Source organism: Apaloderma vittatum, unplaced genomic scaffold (genome assembly GCF_000703405.1).
Source record: "Apaloderma vittatum isolate BGI_N311 unplaced genomic scaffold, ASM70340v1 scaffold13309, whole genome shotgun sequence".
NCBI classification, from domain to species: Eukaryota; Metazoa; Chordata; class Aves; order Trogoniformes; family Trogonidae; genus Apaloderma; species Apaloderma vittatum.
In genome coordinates this window covers 21,871-31,126 of record NW_009735937.1, presented here as the reverse complement: position 1 = coordinate 31,126, position 9,256 = coordinate 21,871, and positions in this window count along the sequence as shown.

Genomic DNA, 9,256 nt, shown 5'->3' with positions numbered 1-9,256 from the left:
GGAAAGAAAGATGAGGCATGATGAAGGTGGTGACAAGGGGTGGGAATTGAGCTGCTTTTCAGAGTCCAAACTTCCTTTGCCTTTCTTTTGTTTGTTTGGGTTTTTAAGACAACTGAAGCGTGGGAATTTGAAACATTGAAGCACTTATTTGAGTTCAGCAATGCTCATAGAGAGACAGCAATCACCTCTTTGACTTACAATGAAGTGGAAGTTTTGTTTCTTTTTTTTGGTTATATCTCTGTAGGCATTATTGCTGGTACCTGCAGCAAGGAGCCCTGTGTTTGAGTCCTGTGGTAAGCTGGCTACAGGAGGCAGAGATCAATGCCTGAATGTAGGCAATAACAACCACAGGCATTGTCTGCATGGTCTGAAGAGGGGTAAGCGGTTTGCAAATTCCCGGAAGACTGGAAAACATTTAAAGGACATAAATGAAAGCATATTGGGCTTTTTCTTTTTCTCTGCAGAAAGAGTGATGAGATCTGTGACTGCACCTATGTGGCAGGTCTTTCCTGACATTGTGTGATTCTTGTCCCAGGACCAGATGCATTGGTGGGAGTAACTGTGCTTTTCTGTGGGAAGTTCCTCCTCTGAGACATTTCTGAGGGATTAGTCAGATTCATATGCCTCTGAAAGAAACAGCTTCTGGAAAGAAAAAAACAACAAACCCTAAGCAGAGCTGTGGCGCAAGCAGATGGTGATGCCCAGGCTGACCAAGCAGGCTCAGGCTGTTGATTGTTCATTTGCACACTTGTAGAGTGTGTGCAAGTCAAGTGGTGCTCAAAAAAAATAAGTCATGTGTGCTGTTGCTCTGCCACACCATGGGCAACACACTGAAGCTATTTGTAATATAACATTGTATGCAAGTCAGAGCCCGTCGCACTAAGCATAGGACCAAGTGTCTCTGTGACAGGTTCTGTTTCCAAGAGGGTAATTCCAGAGCAGAAAATTATTACTATTCCATCCTTTTGGAGACCATTGGATAAATTTGCTCGTGTCTGAATATTGGAACTATCCGAGTGTAAATACTACATCTCGCTCTAATTTTGGAAAAGTGTGTTGATAAATCAAAGACATCCTGAGCAGTGTTCTGAATGTTCTTGAGGTATATTGTGGCTGTCGGGTTGGACAGAAGATTAAACGCGTTTTCTAAGTAAAAAGATTGCATCTGAAAGTGATGATCTATTGGCAAAAAATAAGAAGAAAATTCTTAAATGGAAACCTGAACTCAGTGTTCAGATCCATTGTTTTCTGGAGTTTTTTTTCCTTTAAAAAAAAAAAAGGAGCAAAAATCACTTTGTCACCACTAGGACCTTCTGTGTGGGCTTGAAACCAAAACTGTGCACAAGATACACAAATCAAGGATCTTTTCCCCCTGGCAGGGACACATGGTGTTACAGTAACCATCCCACTTCCTCTGCCCTGCTGGGAAAACACCCAGTTGTTTGGCCATGGGCTGACTTTAGGAGCTGGGAGTAATTTCACTGACATCAGCTTGACTAATCAACCCAAAGATCTGGGTATGTCCACACATCTTTGCAGAAGCACCAAGAGATTCTACTGTCCTCTGAAAGCAGAATCTTGGACCATTCACTGGGAAAAAAAAATAAAATGGGTAAATCTGTAGTGATCAGAGAAGCGTCCAGCTCCCTTTTATTGGGTAGGCAGATCATGGTAGCAATGGCCAAGGTTGGAATTAAAATCTGGAGAGGAAGCATGTTTGTTACTTCTGCTGACCTGAAGGGGCTGCTCTTGCCTTTGGAGCCCCTGGGAGGCATCAGCAGCCATATTCCCACAAAAAGAAATTTTCATTATCACCATAAAATGGTTATTTGCTAGAACTCAATGGCTTCAACAAACTGGGCAATGTTGGGAATGGGACTGAATAGGAAAAAACCCTTGTGGTTGTAATTAGCTGCTGGCTACTCTGGGATACTCCTCCTTCTTGTTTGTCTTTGAAAGAAACAGTAGCTTGTTTTACTCAAAATTGGGGGAAAAAAAACTCAGAAACTTCTTTATCATGAGCGAAGTGGACTTCCCATTTTCTGGCCAGCTCTTTTGGCTGGTAGCCTACGTAGCGATGTTGCACGCCCTGAGCAGCGAGCACATGTTGGGGGCCAAGGAGGACAGACCTCTTCTGGCAGTGGCCAAACCAGCCTCTCCCTGGTCCAGGACTTGGTGAATGAGCTACACCATGTTCAGAAGCCTCAGTCTTTGGCAGTAGGACAGAATAAGGACCCACCTTGAGTCTTCAAACATTATTTAATGAGAGTAGTATATTACAGCATAGGACAAGTCAGATAGGCACATAGGCACAACAAATAAATACTTGATCTTGATTTAATTCACGCAAATGAGATTTTCATGTTAAGCTATTAATTCAGTCTTAGCATCACATAGTCCTCCACTAATTTTCAGAAGGTCTGGGAGGAGAAGTCAGAAACAGAATCAATCTGAACTTGGGAAGGGCGAGGCTGCACGGTTGTGAACTCAAATGGGAGGTGGAAAGCAGGTGGCACCAAGCTTGAAGCAAGGTCGGATGTATTTCTGTGGTCTGACCAAGCTGCAGAATCTGCTGAATGAAAGAAAAATGTGAACCCTTTTTTTTTTTTTCACGGCTTTTCTCTGCTTCTGTCCGTTCTCATGGCCACAAAGATATCCTTTTGGCTCGCCACAAGCTCTCATTTTCTCATCTGGTAACAGAGCCTGTTTTGCGTTTCAGTAGGCTCAAATTTTCTAGTGTAAAATGTTTCCATCTTTCTTTGACTCACTGTACTGAAAGCCATCAGTGGTGATACCTGGTCCTGATAGCAGCCTTGTGAGGCTGTGAAGGGGTAGCTCTAATAAATGTGTATAAACGCATTACAACTGCTTCAGAAAAAGGCAAAGCTTTAGTACTATAATTTCAACACAGCAACAGGGACATCTCGCTGTGTTGACATAATGTATTTTATTCATTTAACATCATTCATTACAGAGAAGTAATTCTGAATTCTCTAATTTCAGTAATTCATAAACTCTTTCACACTCAAACAGGCTTACAGTGCACATACACTTTTTTTTTTAGTTTCTTTTCCTTTCCAAGCTGCAACCACAAGTGATACTCAAGAGGTGTTTCCACAGGCTCCCATGGCTGGGCTGGGGAGAAGGGATTCTCGTTTCCACTGGGTCTCAAAGCAGGAGTTAACACCAGCATGTCACCTCCCAGCATGTGTCACAGGTCTGTGTTCTATGGGGTAGGTTTTTTCAATGAGCTGTACAATGCCATATTCTTTTTTTTTAAAAAAAAAAGGCTACGCTTACATGTTTTTGGAAAGCAGTAAACTTAGTTTTCTCAGTTTGCAGTCATAACTAATTTTCCCTCTTCCTCTGCTTTTAATCTGTGAGCATGTGGATGCAGATTATTGATTTTTCAGTATCTCAAAACAAATCCCTTAAACTGGTGACAGCACAACACACCTCTCCTGTGGGGTAAAATCTGCATGACCTTTGGTCCTGTCATGACATAGGGATCTATCTGGTGGGAGAGCTCTGATTTTCCCTGATTACAGGACTTGCTCTAATATTTTTAACTGTTTGGGCGTTGTTTCTTTTTTTTTTATTTTATTAAATGTGGATATTTCATTGATCCCTCCCTTTATGTTTTGAATGACAGTAACCACTTAGTCAGAGGAAAAATACTCAGAGAATGCTTGAGGTGAATAATAAAAATGAGAAAGCTGGCATGTTACAGAGCACTGGTAAGTAAACACCTAGTAGGCAAAGATGATCAATGGAGGAAAGTGTGGAATCACTGCTTCTAACTCTAATTCCTCTCCCAACAGACTCATGTTCCACCATTACCAAGAAGTGCTTTTGCCATGACCATTTGTTTTTCTCTGGATCCCTTCTGTCCAGCCTGGAGCTGAGAGCTCAGCTCAGCTGTCACTCCCCACAAGCCAGCTGACAACACCAAGGATTCTGGCCTTGGGAATCCAGAGTGGGAGTCAGCACAATGTATGTGAACTCGATTGTTCCTACCTAGATAAACTGTTTGAGGGGTTGTATGTACATATGTGCATCTGAGCAAACATGATAAGAAAAAATAAGGATTTAAATGAGCAAACTCCTGCCTATGATTTGTGGCTTCATAAAAAAACCCTAACAAACCAAACAAATCAAATCCTCTCTCTACTCACTTGTTAATCTCTTTTCTCCTCTTGCACGTTCTCATAAATCTGTCCTTGGTATTGCAGTGACTTGTTTTCAGCACAGCTAAGTATGCCCCTGTGTAGCATTTCAAGTAAAATAATTTAATGGCCCATTAGCTAAATGCTGACAAACCTACTTTGAATTCAGTAGGAGGTAAGGACTGAGCAAAATTTCAGCAAGGACTGTGGTGCAGCATCTTGCGACATTCACATCCTTGCAGTTTAGTGGGAGCTACTTAGCCACGTGAGTCTGTTTCATGCTCTGCATGAAAACTATTTTATTTTGTTGCATTGAAACAGCATTATCAAGGCACACAGTTTTTGTTTGTCAGGCTTTGTTGTTGGCCTTACACAAAGCGTGGCCTCTCTGAACTGTCATTCAGTGACATGCTCTTCTCTGTTGACCTGTATCTGCACATTATTGTGAATTATATGAGATATCACAGATTTATTCATTATTTTGCTGTAGATACGTAGCATTGTCAAGCACGCATGAACACACTTGTATTATAAGAATAGTCTCATGTAGCTCAGTTTGGGCTGTGGAAATATCCATAAAGTCCATAGACCTATAGCCAGCTGGTTTCCAGTGGCAATGTGATTAGTTAATTGCCATCCCCCCCGGCAGCATAGGAAAGCTCAGCTCTGTCCTTCATGTGGTCAGTGGTGATCCCTTCTCAAAGGACATGACATGCCATTTCATAGTGTCAGCTCTACTTCAGCATCATTTGGATGTGTCTGGTGGTCCCTGAAGCCCCAGTTCCTCTAGATAAGAGGATGGATGGCAACATTAGCACTGAGCACAGGTACCACACATGTCATCAGAGCTCCTCGGTCAGAGAAGACCAGTGCCCCAGCCCTTCTGTGGTCCAATCCATCAATTTCCTGTCTGAATCTCACAGAATGTCCTAGAGTAGAAAAGACCTTTAAGATAATCTACTCCAATCACTAACCTAACAGTCACAAGTCCTCAACTAAACTAGATCCCTAAGCATTATGTCTACCAGACTCTTAAATAGCTCTAGGGGAGAGGACTCCACCATTGTCCTGGGCAACTCATTCCAACACCTGATAACCCTTTCAGTAAAGAAATAGTTCCTGATATCCTAGCTAGATCTGTCTTTGGGGGATCCCTCCCCATCCTCTGGAGCTGGATCCGAAGCAGGAGTTGACCTTTAAAACAACCAGTCATTGCTGCCAGTAGAGGTTAACAACAGGCAGTGTAAGTCAGCGACACTGTTGGTTGGCACGTGTGCATCTACCTGCTGTTCTGCCTCTGCTTTGATACATCAGAGGTGATGCGGCTCTTCTCGCGAGCAATTAGTGACAGGACAAGAGGGCACGGCTTGAAACTGCGTCAGGGAAGGTTTAGGTGGGATCTCAGGAAGAATTTCCTCATCGAAAGAGTGATCAGGCACTGGGATGCACTGCCCAGGGAAGTGGTGGAGTCACCGTCCCTGGAGGTGTTTAAGGAGAGGCTGGATGTGGCACTTAGTGCTGTGGTCTGGCCAATGTGGTGGCGTTGGGACATAGGCTGGAATTGATGATTTCAGAGGTCTTTTCCAGCCTCAAAAATTCTGTGATTCTGTCACGAAGACAAGAGTCTTGCTTTCCTCATCTATAAATAGTGCAGCTCACCTCTAGAGACTGGCTGCAGAACATGTGGGTGAGTAACACTAATGATCAAGCATGCAAAGGGCACGGAGCAGATGCACAGGGAATATCCTCAGGAAACCAGCATGGCCTTTCCTAATCACCCTGTTGCTGGAGCCAGGGGTGGGTGACCCCCTGTGGCATGAGATTCATGGACTGCATTTAGGGCTTAGACCCATACTTTTCTGTTCTGCATCTTCTGTTCTAGGCTTCACTCATATTTTAGATCACTATGGGCTACATTTGAGCAACAGGATGGGGTTTCCTCATTCCCTTAGGCTTTTTCTCTTTTCCAGTATGCATCATTCTGCATTCCAAGGAGGAGGAACATGGTCAAACAATATTCAAAATTTACTTCCTTCAGCCAGAAGGAAGGAAGCCAGAAGGAAGTACGCCTGTTACACTTTCTTAACAAAAAACCAAGAAAAACAAAACACCTGTGAAAATTCTATGTTTAAATCTTATTTCTTCTGTGCAGTTTTGTCTCCTTCATCACTTCTTAAAGTCAGCCAGCAAAGTATCTGAATTAACATCTACTGATATCAGTAACATTTTGAGGGATTGGACAAGGTCCATGGAATAAATAACATCTGACTTAGAAGATTAAGTAAACATATTTGAAATATTTTCCAAGAGTTGTGCTGTGGCTTAATCACAGGGAGACACAAAATACAGAAGTATGTGCAGGTACTCTGGTAATCAGGTGCTCAGCTATAACAGAGAAGTGAAAACCTTTACTAACTCACCGGCAAGTTCAGTATCCTGGTGCCTCTCAGAAACACCCCTGGGTTCTCTGATAGACCTGCAAAGCCTGCCCATTCACCTCATGCTGGGAGGATCTTCTGTCCTGCACGTTCTGGTCTAGTGTAAACTGTCCCTGCCCATGGCAGAGGGGGCTTGGAACTAGATGATCTTTAAGGTCCCTTCCAACCCAAACCATTCCATGATTCTGTGATTCTATAACTCAGATCAATAACCCAAAGCTCAGGGAAAGTCTGTGCCGGAGGTTTGCGCAGAGGCAAGAGTTCATCTTTGTGCAATGGGCAAGGTCTCCAGCACTTGCACTTTGCCTCCTCCAGTGAAACAAGTGATGGGAACAGGATGGTGCACTCTGGGCATTTCCTTGCATTTCCTACAACAGGCTAAGGAACAAAAGGATGAAATTCAGCATGAGATGTATTAGACTGTCATCTGATAATTGAAAATCTGATTAGATACGCAGCAAGCATATTCGACATTCCAAATGGATTAACTTATTTTGGCTCCATCATTCTCAACATGAGCCAGCAGTGCACTCATGCAGCCCAGAAGGCCAACCACATCCTGGGATGTATCAAGAGAAGCGTGGTCAGCACGTCAGGAGAGGTGATTCTCCCCCTTTACTCAGCTCTTGTGAGACCCCACCTCGAATACTGCGTCCAGTTTTGGTGCCCCCACCATAAGAGGGACATGGATCTGTTGGAGCGTGTTCAGAGGAGGGCCACAAGGATGATCCAGGGAATGGAGCACCTCTGCTACGAGGACAGGCTGCGGGAGCTGGGATTGTTCAGTCTGGAAAAGAGAAGACTTCGGGGGGACCTAATAGCTGCCTTCCAATACCTAAAGGGAACCTACAGGAAGGCTGGGGAGGGACTTTTTACAAAAGTGTCCACTGATAGGGCAAGGGGAAATGGGTTTAAATTGAAGGAGAATAGATTTAGACTGGACCTTAGGAAGAAATTCTTCAGTACGAGGGTGGCAAGACTTTGGAATAAATTGCCCAGAGATGTTGTGGCTGCCCCCTCCCTGGAGGTGTTCAAGGCCAAGTTGGACAGAGCCTTGAGTAGCCTGATCTAGTTGAGAGGCGTCCCTGCCCATGACAGGGAGGTTGGACTAGGTGATCTCTAAGGTCCCTTCCAGCCCAGACCATTCTATGATTCTAGGATTCTACGATTTTCGTCATGTACATCCATAAAGATAACAAAGCCTATCACAAAAATGGGAAAAGCAAGGAATAGTTAAAAGAACATTTCACTAACGGGCAAGATATCTGATCGTGTTAAAATGCATAATTTGAACTTCAATAGCAGTTAGTCTATGCATGGTTAAGTCCATCAAAATATTCTAGATTAAACCTTTATGAGAGAGGTTATACAGCAGATAAGAGTAAACTTAACGTTTTTACCTTTATTATCTATTTTATCCCTATCCCTACGTGATTCTAAGATCTTTGTGGTTTAAAAAACTTTAAAATTTGGTTTTAAAATAGAATTTCTCAGACTGTGTATGATTTGATAACTTTTAGTTCCACTAAACCTTTTGAAAATAACATAATGGCAAATTAAAATACAACAGTTCTGCTAAGTCTCATATATTTTACATAACTTTCTATCATCTAAGATTCAGAAATACAAAAAGACTGATTTTCAAGCAATTTGATGTGTGCTGTGAGCTTATATAGTTTAAAATAAAGACAGTTAGTTCATAAGTCTATTATGCTGAGAAGATAATGTCAGTTAAGGAATATTTATACATATAACTAAGGTTAATAAGAACTCAACAAGGCAGCCTAATTAAGTGCTTTCTGAGCACTTTCCACTCACATCCTTAAACATTTTTAGTAGGGATTTGACCTCCTTGTATACTTCACAGATTTCTGGATAAGAAATAAATGTTTGTACTTAGACACTTTTCTAGGATCTTTGAAAGAAGTGGAATCAAAAGAATTGCAGAACATGGCTTGACAAAACTGTATCCCAAAAATAAAAATACATTGAATACTGATGGAAATTCTCCCTATTGATAATGCCACAATAACAAAACAGTCGCAAAGACTTCAGTAAAATTTGGAACTCAGAGAAGCACATTGTAAGTAAATCTAACGACTTAACCCACACTATCCAAAATACTCCATTCAAAAGAATTTCAAAAACTTGTTTTAGATGATTCAAGTTCTCTTCTTTCGGAGGAAAGAAACATTATTAAAATATTTGCACAATATTTAGTCAGGAACACAGTATGGCCACCATATCCCCATACCAGCGAGATTAAGCGGGTTGACAATCTACACCTTGCACTGCTAAGCACGTCTCTGGTATGTTGCAGCAAAAAGAAAACTGCCATCCTAAACATCCTCATCCTCTCCCTCTGATTGATGCCAAGATCAAAGTTGAAACACACACACACACACGTGATTTTTGAACATGTCTGGTAAAAGATAAATTAAAAAGCAAGGAATTCATTAAATTGGAGGCAGGGGAGAGGAGAAACAAAGGTGAATCATTGGTTTTTGCTGGCATTTTCCCCTCCTCTCAAATTACAGCACAAGCATTGTAAAGTGTAAATAATTTGCTTAATTCAAAAAGGAACCCTCACAACACCAGTAGTTGCTATGAGATAATGTTCCAGAAATCTAAATAACCCACCCACAACCAAAA